Source organism: Nannospalax galili, unplaced genomic scaffold (genome assembly GCF_000622305.1).
Source record: "Nannospalax galili isolate Female #2095 unplaced genomic scaffold, S.galili_v1.0 scaffold359, whole genome shotgun sequence".
In the NCBI taxonomy this organism is placed as follows: Eukaryota; Metazoa; Chordata; class Mammalia; order Rodentia; family Spalacidae; genus Nannospalax; species Nannospalax galili.
In genome coordinates, this window is record NW_008347042.1 from 399,484 (window position 1) to 412,789 (window position 13,306).

At 41.6% G+C, this 13,306-nt stretch overlaps 1 long non-coding RNA gene across 1 annotated transcript in view; it reads left to right on the forward strand.

Moving 5' to 3' along the window:
• The first annotated feature begins 5,217 nt into the window (after nt 1–5,217).
• Nucleotides 5,218–13,306, forward strand: part of LOC103742361 — an 11,126-nt gene continuing 3,037 nt past the window's right edge. Inside the window, exons 1-2 of the long non-coding RNA XR_607622.1 lie at nt 5,218–5,324; nt 7,157–7,194. This is a non-coding gene — a long non-coding RNA (uncharacterized LOC103742361). The remainder of the gene's footprint in view (nt 5,325–7,156; nt 7,195–13,306) is intronic.

The following is a 13,306-nucleotide window of genomic DNA, read 5'->3' on the forward strand; positions in this document are numbered from 1 at the left end:
TGTTGGCAGGATCTCACTATGTAGCCCAGTGTAGAAAAGATTTTCACAACATAGACATAATCTGAACTAAAAACTTTTTACCTAAACTTGCAACCAAAAAGTTACTGTTTAACTTGTAATATAAAAAAATTCACTGAGCCATAAATTCCTCTTATGACTTGGGTATGTGACCTTAATCCCTCAGGACCCCTCCTTACCCTCCACCAAGAGAGTGTAAGAATGTATATATATATATGCTTGCATGCTTTACATATCAAAGTGCTGAAAGCCATGTGGATTGAAAACAATCAAGAAATTGAGTGTGTGTGATATTCATGCTCTGGGAATCAAAGGGCAAGATTCTCTCATAAGATAAGAATAAATCCTGACTTCTACTTCCCCATTTCATGCTGGAGATATTGTTTCAATAAAGAATGAGCAAAGCCCTTGCTCAACAGCACAGTTCTGAGAGACATCTAAAGGAATGGGTGCTCAGCAGTTCAGGTCTGCTAAGAGTCAGGCTGTCTCTTTTTTGATGTTTATTTTTATTGAGTTTTTGTTCATTTCATACAATAGATCTTAATCATATTTAGACCCCCTCCCCCATTTATACCCCTCACTGCTCTCCCCCCAATTTCTGTTATATATGTTAAGGCCCATTTGGTCAAGCATATGTACGTAGATATCCCTTGGTGGAAGTTCATCCACTGGAGTCTAGTCAGCTTATCTAGAGAATATCAACTCTCCCTCACCCAACAGTAATCAGTTGCGAATAGTGCCTCAGCTAAGGTTGGGGCCTGTTGCTCATTTCCCCAATTCTCTGCTGATTTTTTTGTCTGATTGAATCAGCATGGGTCTTGTGCATGCTGTCACCATTGTTGCAAGTCCATATGAGCAAGTTCCCAGAGACCTGAAAGCCTATTTCTTTATGTTCATGCACCAACCCTGGCTCTTACAATCTTTTCACCCTCCCCCCGCCTTCTGCAATGGTCACTGAGCCATGGGTGGGTGAGGTTTAATATAGAAGTCCTATCCAGAGACATGCACTCTGCAGTGTTTTATTCTCTACACCTCAGTCAGTTGTGACCTTCTATGTGCATCATACTCTGTTGCATGAGGAAGCTTTCCTGGTGAGAGTAGAAAGACAGTATTCTCTCTACCCCTTGTTCCACTATGTTCCACGAGCCTTAGGTGTAGAGGTTCCACTGTAGATGTGTCACTTTGGGATAGGCATCTCTCAGACATAGATTCTCCGTGTATGACCAGTTGTGGAACTCTGTAATAGTCTCCATCTGTTGCAAAAAGAAGCTTTTTTGATGAGTGGTGTACAGTATATGTGTCTGTAAATATAAGGATCCATATTTAGCATACAGTAAGAAATTTCGTTTAAAAACTTGAAAGAAATAAGGTTCTTTCTAGAATCTATGACCTCTCCAGCAATGTGTATTTGGCTATGTTTACAGTACCACCCATGAGTTCCCTCCCATTGAGAGGACTTTAAGTCCAATTAGATAGCTGTTGATTACCCCCTAGATAAAAGTGCCACTACTACACCACTACAGTTTATTATGCCAGTCTCTTTTTTTAACTTTTGTGAAAGAGTATTTTATTTTCCACAAGTGAAGGTGAAATGAGGCAAAGTTTCCAGAAAAGATGTACATATATAAAGAAAGAAATAGCAAAATATTTTTCAATCATAATTTAGAAACAAACCCATGTATAAAAAGGGTTTATTTTTATAAGCCCTCAGTTCATCTCCTCCACAGCAGAATGTCAGTAGCCTCAGTTCCTAGAAATCCTCAGCAGGCCACGGATGCATGACAAGAGCCTTATGAAACTATACAAAAGAAACTTTTGGATATTGAAGGATTATATTCAAAGGTTCGATCCTGCCAGTCTCTTTTTTAAACATAACAGTAATATGGCTTAGAAATGCCACAGTCCAGCCTAGCATTCAACTCTGAATTGTCCTGCCTCAGTCTCCTAAATGCTAGATTATACATGTGTACCACCATGCCTAGAAAAGCAGACCTTTTGATTCCAGCTGTATTCCTCAAGAATGATCCTGATCTTGCCTGAACTCCTTAAATGGATCTGCAGATCCAAATCAGTCATGAATGGAGGCTCCCTAACAAGGATCCCTAAAGGGTATTAGCTGCTCAAGAAAAAGATGTCTTTCAACAGTGAACATAATGGAGTTTATCCATTGCTAGTAAGGGAAGTACAGACCTGCCTTCAGGGTCAAACAGACTTGGATGAGACTCTGGTTCTACTTTGTGACCTTGGAATCACATAACCCCTCTGCATTAGCATCTTCTAGAGGAACAAAATGAATATATATGTCTAAAAGACAGAATTAATATATATTATAAAAAGAAACTTGCTAGAACAACTTACACGACAGGAGCTGGGTCATCCAACAATGCCCATCTGTGTGCTAAGAGGCTGAGAACCTGGTAGCTGCTCAGTCCATAAAGCTGGATGCTTTAGCAATTACAGTCTGGCACTGAAAGCCTGAAAGATTCCCAGAGAGCCACTGGTCTTCAGTCCCCATTGAAACCTAAAGATGCTAGAATCTGAAGTCAATGAAGGATGGCGGTGGTGGCGGCAGCAGAGATAGATGTGCTCACCAGCAAGAAACAAAAGCCAGCAAGCAGCACTGTTTTTCCTATGGCTCTCTTTGTGTTTAGGGCCCTGTAGACGGTGATATTGGCACTAGGGGAGTCTTCTCTCCTTACTTAATCCTTCCCAGAAATGCATTCACAGACTTGACCAGAGGTGCGACTCTCAGTTCATTCCAGATCCAATCCAGTTCACAATCAAGATTAATGATCACATATTCTTGGAATCTATTTCCTTTCCTGTGAAATAGAAAAAAATCTATCTACTTCATGGAAGGATCAAGAGGGTTAACAGGGTAAATATAAAGTTCCCAGCGGTGTCTGGCTATGTGAGCACTCAGTCAACAGTACCAACCAATATGAAAGGCCACTGATAAGAACTGGGCTTTGCATGTTTCCATGGTATAGCACAATCCAAGCAACCAGCATCCCCTTCAAAGGTCTACTGTCCTTGGCAGGTGTCAGCAAGAAGCGTTCTCTACTGGAAAGTTTTCCCTGTTTCTGGCCAGGTCATCACCCACATTGTGGCTATCCACTGACTAGGACTCCTGGACTCCTAGATACAGGCTTGTTAAGGAGAAATCCCCTGCACCTAAGGGACTTTGTAAGCTGAGAGAGAAACAGGCACAGCCAGTCCCCTCCCTTTACTGGGTTTAGATAGATTATAGATAGATGATAGATGGATGAATAGATAGATAGATAGATAGATAGATAGATAGATAGATAGATAGATAGATAGATAGATAGAGATACACATATGTATACACATGAGTATGGAGGCCAGAGGTCAAAATCAGGAGGCTTCGTCAGTTGCTCTCCTTTTTTTTTTTTTTTTTTTTTGAGACAAAGTCTCTCGCTGAACCCAGAACTTGCTGATTTGTCTAGACTGGCTGGCCAGCAAGCCCCAAAATTCAGGGATCCTCTTATCTTGTCTCCATCTCCCAGTGCTGGGATTACAGGTGCACACTACCATGCCTGGCTTTTTATATGGGTACTGAAGATTCTAATGCAGGTCCTCATTCTTGCCCAGTAAGCACTTTACCAGCTGGGTCATCTCTCCAACCCCCTGATCTCTCTTTACCCTCTGCTTCACTCAACTTAAGGCTACACAAGATGTTTATCACACTTCCCAGTTGGGTAATTAAAGGGAAGGACAACATTGGAACAGACATGATGCAAGAAATAAAGCCTCTGATAAATCATATATTTCTCGGCTGATTCAGCTATGCCAAGGCCTTCCTCAAGCTTTCCAATTACCATATGCAAGTATTCCACTAAATTCTTAGTCAAAAACAGACCTTGCTAGCTCTCTCTCTCTCTCTCTCTCTCTCTCTCTCTCTCTCTGGCAAGAGACAACCATCAATGCTGACAGCCTCCCACTGCCTATCTCTCTCTTCCACATATTCTTAGTGAGCAACAGCCTACAAATGTGAAATAATGACCAGAAATTAGAACCATTTTTCTATGCCTGTGCTACAGTATTTCAGAGAACAAGGCTGGCTAGCTTTCAGAAGGATCAAATAGAATTTGAAAATCACCCTGCTTTATGTGGCAAGAGCTTTAAGAATATCAAACATTTCTTGCCATTTGCAAGCAAATGGGTCAGAAGAGTCTTCCATGATTATCTCTTCCAGAAAAGAGCATTTTGAAACTACAGAAAATGGATGTTACCAAGAAAAATAACCTGCTTTAAGGGAAAGAGAAAGACCCCGAGATACCTGAGAAATAGAGGTGGAATAACTTCCTTTTCCCACACATGGACTCTCCAAGCACAAAAGCAGCATATTTCAAGCAGAAAGCTCTTTCCAACGCACAAATACTGGGAAGATAGACTAAGACATCAGCGCATTCTAAACACAGCTGTGTTAGCCCACACCTCCTGCTTGCCAGGCCTGTTCGATTTAACCTGGCAACCCACGGGGGGTGAAAGGCTTCCACCTCCAATTATCTAACCTCTGTGGCTTCTTTTCTCCTAGCATTACTAATGTTGATGTTGGATATAGAAAACTGACCTCTTATTAAATGTTGCAGCCAACAAACAGGTTTTCATAATCTTTTGTTTCACACTAAATGAGTCTTTAGAAGACCATAATTTATATTCATTCCAAAACCAAAATGCCTACTCACTTGCTCTGAATGTGACAGAATGCTCTTCTAGGGCGCTACTGTCCTTCCCCAATGCCAATATAAAGTATATGAGCCACAACCATCTCCAGGAGAATGTATTAATTTAGTATTGAAAAACAGAACTTAAGGCTTGCCAAGCAGTTTAGCAGATGATTGTGAGCCCTCAGAGTCACCTGAGAGAAAGGACCACAGAGGTTGTCAGGGATGTGTAAAACCCCAGGTTGTCATCAAGATAACTATCAGGTGCCCTGGCTGGACTGGTTAACTTAGGCCTGCATCAGGAGGCTATGGGGCAGGCAAGAGAATGCTTATGGTACAGTGTCAGCCTGTCCCTAGTTAGGGCCCGAGGGTAAAACCGACTGAGCATCAGCATCCAATAGATAACAACAAAAACCATTATCTCTCCCTGGCTGGGCTGCCAAGTGCAGGGGCCAGGATTGCCTGGTGTTTGCAGTTTCCATAGCAGCGCTGTTTTGTTCTAGCTGGCAGAGTACACAGAGAGGACAGGATCAACATTGCAGCAAATGACATGAACAACCCGAGTCCTGAGCCTAGGATCTCTCAGCAGGCTTTGCCCTTTGTGAGTCAGTGACGGAGGTAAGGATGGATGCTCTTTGGGAGATGCCTGGAAACTAACAGCTCCTTCAATCAAACTCAGGGGCTGCCTGAGCCTGGCCATCCATCCAAAGCCATAGCTCTGGGCCTCTCTATCTCATTTCCCAGAGTGCAGGAAAGTATTTAGGATTTCATTAACATGTTGGGAGAAACCCCTGCACAGGCAGAGAGGGATGGGAGAGAGGTCCCACTCCCCTCTTCCACCTGGAATTGTGTTTTGTTTGGTTTGGTTTTAATTTTCTTTTCTGAAGCCTTTGTCCTGTCCCAGATGACCAGGGAGGTGCCTCTGAGGTCCTGATCACTGGTACAGAGCACGTGCATGAGGGTCAGCAGACAGACCAACTCCTTCACCCCTTGTACTGGAGACCAGAAGGGAAATCATAGAGAGGATAGTGAATTGTTCAGTTCCACTATTTGCTGGACATACAGCTACTATTTGTTACTAATGAGAAGGAAAAAAAGACTTATCCCAGCTGTATATATTAATCATATCATATGTGATCTATTGGATTGGCTTCTATCCATTGTATAGAAATTGACCAAGTTATCTCAGAATAGAAAGCAGCTTTATCTCTAGCACTAAAGATGCCTGGTAGTTTCTTATATTTCTTAAATTACCTTTTATTTGTGTGGGAGGGAAGGAGGTGAGTGTATGTATGCATGTGTGGAAGCAGAGGTCTATGTCAGGTGTCTTTCTCAATCAGTCTCCATTTTATTTTTTGAGACAGGATCTCTTAGTGAACCTCTTACTCACTAACTAGTCAGCAAGTCCAAAGGATCCTTCTGTCTGTGCCTGGCCAAAGCTGGTATTACAGGCATGTACCATTACAGCCATCCTTTTATGTAGATGCTAAGGATCCACACTTAGGTCCTCTTGCAAGCACTTTACTGATTGGCCCATATCTCAGCCCCTAAAGATTTTTTTTATGTGCATGATTGTATTGCCTACATGTGTATAAGTGTACCCGTGTCATGCAATGCCCACAGAGGTCAGAAGAGGGCATTGGATTCCCCTGGAACTGGAGTTACTGATGGTTGTTAGCCAAAAGATTTTTAATGTTCGTTATGCCATTTCTTTCTGTCATGGTCATGATCTTACAGTGACAAATGGGAAAAATTAGAAGTGCCATTAAACTTTGTGTTTGTGAAAGGTCATAATGTCAGATTAAAGTTGAGAGGGTACAAACTCCAAACCTTAGCCACAAACTCAACCTATTAGTCTGAATAGCATCTCTTTTCCCCTATCTGACAAGACACAAGGGATTTAATGCAAACAAATTGGCTGCCTCTCTCCTCCCTGCTCTAAGATATGGCTATTGTAATGTTACTTCTGCATATGGGTGAAGCTGGACACATTTCACATAACCCAAAGCCTTTTCCTATCTGAATATCAGTACCTTTGTATCTTTGGGTTAATGTCCTTAAATGCATTTTATTCAGATAAGCCAGAATAAATACACTCAGATCTAAACACTGAAATTAGAAGGGATCGAAGGATACAGCTGATACAGAAGGGGTTGCAGAAATCCACTTATTGACCCAGCAAGGTAAACATAGGACAGATATCTGAAGAATTGGTTTTGACTTTGATCAAAAGTCAGACTTCATGGATCTTTGTTTCTCACAATAATGAGCATTGCCATGTACACTGTAGGTCCTCATAATTGTGTGCTGAATTAATGATATGCTCTGAGCATCAGTATCAAGAATCTGGAATGTACTCATAACACCCGAGGCTCATGCTGCTCAGCCTCTGACTCCCTCCTGTTGATTCCTGGTGGGAAGCCCAGCCTCTGAGCACCCTCATTTCACAGGTCCTGTCCTGTTGCTGCAGCTGAAGCTGGAAAACAAGGTAGGTCATGCCTTGAGGGGGAAAGAAGCAACGATTTCTACCCTGTGTGCTGAGACTAGGTTGAGGACCTATTCTTCCTAATTATGAGTTGAAAACAAGAACAGTTCTGTCCTTGCGGTCCCTCAGGAAACAAACATGTCAGTGCTCTCATTGTTTCATGTTCATGTGCAGCCCTCGGCCTGCATTGCACAAAGCATACTCAAGATTGATTCAGTAGAAGAAAACAAAATGTAACAAAGAGCTCCTCACATCTAAGATTTCACAGTTTAATATTAACCATCATTTAAGGAGAACTTAATAACCTCCGTGTACTGCACTAAGCATGTTATTAACATCTAATTTATTCTTCATACTTATAAAATATGTAGAGCTCAGAGAGGTGATCTAGCTTGCTCTGGGTCACACAGCTAGTAAGAGAAGGAACTGAATATGAAACACAGGGTTGACTGACTGAATCCCAGCATGCTCTTTGCTTTACATTAAGCTCTCCCCACCAGCCTAAGGCAGGAGACAGTACACACTGTATAAATGATAAATGAGTCTACAGAAGCATGCAACTGACACTTCCAGAGAGGCAGGAGGGGAAAGAGCATTTGAAATGCATAGGATCTTTTTCAGCATTTTTGAATAGACAAAAAACATTTATAGGTTTCAAAAATCGAAAAATCTACAGGTTCAGTGAAACAACTTATTCCATTCTGTTCTCTGTCTACCCTCTAGAAAAGCAAGTACTTTATCAGATCTTTAAATATCCTTTGGCCTTCCCCTATGTAAATAAAAAGCATATGAATGTGTGTGCGTGTGTGTATGTGTGTGTGTGTGTGTGCCTGTGTGCCTGTGTGCATGCGTGTCTGTCTGTCTATCTTTGGGTTTTGGCTCTTTGACATGGGGTCTCATATAACACAAGTGGTCTACATAGCTATATAGCTGAGGCTGGCCTTGAACTTCTAATTCTCCCACCTCTACCTCCCAAGTGCTAGGATTGCAGACATGCTCACCATGCCCACATCACAGGATTACAGGCCTGTACCATGACACACAACTGAATATATATATATATATATATATATATATATATACTATTTCCCCCATTTGCCATTTCATTTAACCAATCAGGGCTTTTCATTCTTTCCATGGTGATACATAGAGACCTTCGTCATCTTCCATTATGCGCTCAGACACCATGTGCTGCATTGCAACTTGGCCAGTTCCACAGTGATAGGCAGTTGACTCTGATCTTTTGATATCAAATATAATGCTACAGTGAATAATTGTAACATTATGCCATTCCACACATGTACCATTGTGTGTGTGTGTGTGTGTGTGTGTGTGTGTGTGTATAAAACAACTTACCATACATGGATAACTGGATCAAAAGGTTATCTGTGTTTTGCTTCAGATAGGCATTGGCAGCTTGTCCTCCATAGTGCCCACCAACGGGCCTTTCACTAGCAGCAGAACCCATGACAGCAACGGTGTGTCAAGGCTTTGAGTTCATAATAGCCGAGAACTGAACCAAGTGCTTTGTCCGTGTGGTGCTAATTCTCCTTTCTTTTATGAGTAAATGCTCAAAGAGGCTTTTTTATATTTAAAGGGGTTTTGTATTTCTTAATGGAGAACTCTATTTTTGTGTGCTTTGACCCTCCCCTTCTTTTCCAGTTCTGTAATTTCCCTCATAAGAACACTGAAGCTTATAGTACAGGAAAACATGTTATGAAATACACAGTCTTAGTGATAGGGCCAGAATTTGAACCCAGGTCTGTCCCCTGCAGACCCTGAGAGTTTACCACCAACATGTATTGTCTTGTATTAATTATTGTTACCATTATTATTATTAACTTAGTTTAGTTTTATTTTAGTTAATAATAATATATTATTTGAGGTTTTTTGAGATAAGGTCTACAGTAGCCCAAGCTGGCCTTGAACTCACTATTTAGCCAAGGATGGCCTTGAACTCCTGATCTTCCCCACCTCCCAAATACTAAGATTGCAGATATGTACCACCATGCCCATATTACACATGCGTGTGTGTATGTATGTTATGTATGTGTGTATTTATATATATTTGAGACAGGGACTCCCTGTAGTCCCAGCTGATTTGAGACTCACTATGTAAACCAGGCTTGTCTGAATTTCATGGGGATCTGCCTGTCTCTGCCTCCTGAGTGCTGGGATTAAAAGCTGGGATTTAAAGGAAATAATGTTGGGTATGAGTGAGACATTTGTGAGGCTGATCTGCCTAAGGCCTAAATAAGCTGGTGCCCATTAGTTTTAGTGTTTTAGGAGTCCTGTGTAGAGTTTGCATTTAAAAGGCATGCAGTCTTAGGCCAGAGAGATGGCTCAGAAGGTAGAGGCACTTACCACCAAGCCTGAAAGCCTGAGTTCCGTCCCCAGGACCCACATGGTGGAGGGAGAGAGCCAACTCTCTGAAGTTGTCCTTTGACCTCCACATGTATGCTATGGCACTCACACCCACATACATACGCATACACATACATACACACACGATAAATATAAATAAAATGAAAATAAACAAATAAATTTAAAGTGTGCATTCTAATTAAGAAGTACCAGCAACTCACACACAAAATGTGGAAGAGTCAAAATTGGAACTAACTCTTAACTTTGCTGAACTTGCTGAACAATACTAACTTACAAGATGCTGCATCCTTTGCTTGGTTTTTTGTTCATTTTTTTGTTTGTTTGTTTTGTTTGTTTTTTTGAGACAAGGTCTCCCTATAGCCCCAACTGGCCTGGAACTCACCATGCAGAGCAGGCTGGCCTTGACCTTGATCTCACAGAGATTCACCATCTTCTGCCTCTCAAGCGCTGGGATTAAATGTGTGTGCCACCATGCGTGACTTCCTTTGCTTAATCATTTCTATATTCTTATTACAATTTTCTTCAAAAATAAAAAAAAAGCAAAGGCTAATGAAGGTAATGAAGGTGGGGAAGGTAGAGTGGAAATTAATCTCAGTTTGGGCACTCATATGGTTCCCAGAGAGGTGATTCCATCCCCAAATGGAGCCCAGGGGATTTCTCCATCAGTCAGCACTTTCTAATCCCCTAGTTAAAAGGAGAAGCCTGCAAAGAGTGTTGCAGGCCCATCTCAGGGCTCTGCTTGGAACGTTAGGGCACAGGTATTTTCCTTCAGAAAATGTGAAAGGAAATCATTTTTATTACTATGAGAAAAGTCAAAGGGAAATAAGCTTTATTTATTATTTTTATTTTATACATATGAGTATATTGCCTGCATGTGTATAAGTGCACCTGTGTCATGCAATGCCAATGGAGGTGAGAAGTGAGTGTCAGGCCCCCTGGAACTGGAGTTACGGATGGTTGTTAGCTACCATGTGGGTTCTGGGAATTGAACCCAGGTCCTCTCCAAGAGCGGCCAGTGCTTTTAACCCTGAACTATCCCTCCAGCTCCAAATAAACTTTTTAAAGTAAAGGAAAACTTTATCAGAGTGCTAATGATTTTGTATGCCCTGGAATCAACCTCACACAAAGCCCAGTTTTCCTATAGACAACTCAGTGACACATCAATAACTTCCTTTGCTAATCTATAAGAATGATGAAATCTCAGTGACTTGAAATCTAGAACTGATATAGAAGGTTTCAGAGTGTCCTTAGTGTTTGAAGTAGACCTAAATGACATTGAGGAACTGGATGCTATTGTAAGTTGGTGAGAATGTTCTAGAAGGAGGCCATCTGAGCAGAGGCAGGACCTTATGGAATCTGCCTTCTGCTTCTGTCTGCTCTTCCATTATCTGATCAATAATCATACTCTGAGGTATAAACCTAGTCCTAAAACTTGTCACAGCTAACCATGTAAGTTAGATTCCATTGCAATTTATTTTTTCTTTCTAGCTAAGATTTGAGTTTATTCCAAATAGAAAATGAGTTCTATTATAAGTACTCATCTGCTAAGTGAAAAGGAGCCAGAACTTAAAGATTTGTAAATTTCTCAGCCTCTATTTATTGAAAAATAAAAGCCTGTTCAGAAAAGAGCACCAAAGGTGTGGCTGAATGACAATTCGGTGGAGATGAACAAGGCTTTGAAGCATGCCCTCGTTATCCACCCCAGGAGGAGCATAGCAAATTTACCTTTAAGGACCTTAGCTATGAGCCAAGAATATGATCCTGGCTCTAGAAAGTACTAGAGTGAGACCTTGAGTAAAGAGAAGACCTTGGCTGATGTTGATTGAGCTGAAAATTTCCTTCCCCTCACCTTAGGAATAGTTCCATTTTTGGAGAAGAGAGGGAAAAGATGGAAGGAAAGAGGGATATGGCTTTTAATGTTGTCTATTGGTATACAACAATATTACCATTAAAAATCATATGCTGTCTCAGTTTCTGTGGACCAAGAATCTGGGCATGGTTTAGTCACACCTTCTGGATGGGATCTCACTGGGCTATCTAGTATTGACCAAGTGAATATGGTGTACACACCTATAATCCAAGCACTCTGGTGGCTAAAGCACGAGCATCAAGAGTTCAAGGCCAAGCTAGGCATTCATGCCTTTAATCCCAGCACTTGGGAGACAGAGGCAGGTGGATCTCTGTGAGACTGAGGTCAGCTGGGGCTACAGGTAGACCCTGGCACAAAATAACAAAAGGAGTTCAAGGGCCAGCCTGAGCTATATAGCGAGTGCATGTCTCAAAACAAGTGTTGGCTAGGCCTTTGCTCTTATCCCAGATGTAACTAGGGAAGGATCTGTTGGCAGAATGCAGATCCTGATGGTCATAGGATGGTGGAGGCTTTGGATCTTTGCTAGTTATTGGCCAGAGGGAGCCCTCAGCATCTATGGGCCATCTGCAGATCCTTGCCTCACAGGGCTCTCCAACATGGCTTCCTACTTATTCAAAGCCAACAAAATGAGTGCTCTGAGCAGCCCCACCTCTACCACTCCCAGTAGAACCCTGTGCCTGATGAAACCAGAGTAATGGGGACACACACACACACACACACACACACACACACCACATCACATTTTGAAACCAGAGAGACAGCCCTTAGCTCAAAGAAAAGCACACATTGGCAGTTGCATAGATCTGATCCAACTTGGGTCTAAGGAGTCCAACAGCCTTCCTTCATTTCATCCTGTCTTCTTATTCCTCCAGGCCAAACGTGCCATGTTCCTCCTGGGGTAGATAATGAGGGCATGCTTCAAGCCTTGTTCATCTCCACTGAATTGCCATTCAGTCACACATTTGGTGATCTTTTCTGAACAGACTTTTTTTTCCAATAAATACAGGCTGAGAAATTTACAAATCTTTAAGTTCTGGCTCCTTTTCACTTAGCAATTCTAACTTTAATTCTCTCTTCTTAGACTTTGCTATAAGCAATTAAGAAGAACAAGGATATTCTTTCAGTAGTTTAGTGAGAAATCTCCTCAGCTAGAACCCTTATATACCACTGCGGGGAATGTAAACAGGAGCAGACACTACGGAAGTTAATCTGGAGATTCAGCAGAAAACTAAAAACCAAACTACATGTGACCCAGCTATATCACATCTGGGTATACAACTGAGGACTCTCAGCTAGCATATTGTAGAGGTACTTGTTTATTGCTACACTGGTCACAAGAGCTAAGAAATGGAACCAGTCTAGATATCACATCAGCTGATAAATGGATAAAGAAAATGCAGTTACCTACACAGAATGGTATTTTAATCAGCTATAAAGAAAACTGAAATCATAACATTTGCAGGAAAATAGATACTACTAAAGATCATTACGTTAATCAAAATAAGACAGGCTCAGACAAATGGTACATAGCTTTTTCTCTCTCTTTAATGTGTGTGTGTATATGTGTGTCTGTGTCTGTGTCTATGTCTGTGTGTCGTGCCTGTGTGTGTGTGTGATGAAAGTAGAAAGGGAAGCTGGCCGTGGTGTTGCACACCTTTAATCCCAGCACTCAGGAGAAGAAGCAGGTGGATCTCTGTGAGATGGAGGCCAGCCTAACTTACCTAGACAGGTCCAGGCAAGCTGGGGCTACAGGAAACCCTGTCTCAGAAAAAAAAAAAGAAAAAAGAAAGTATAAAAGGAACTGGAAAAGAAAATGAAGAGATCTTAAAGGATGGGGGGGTAATGAAATAGATGTGGCGC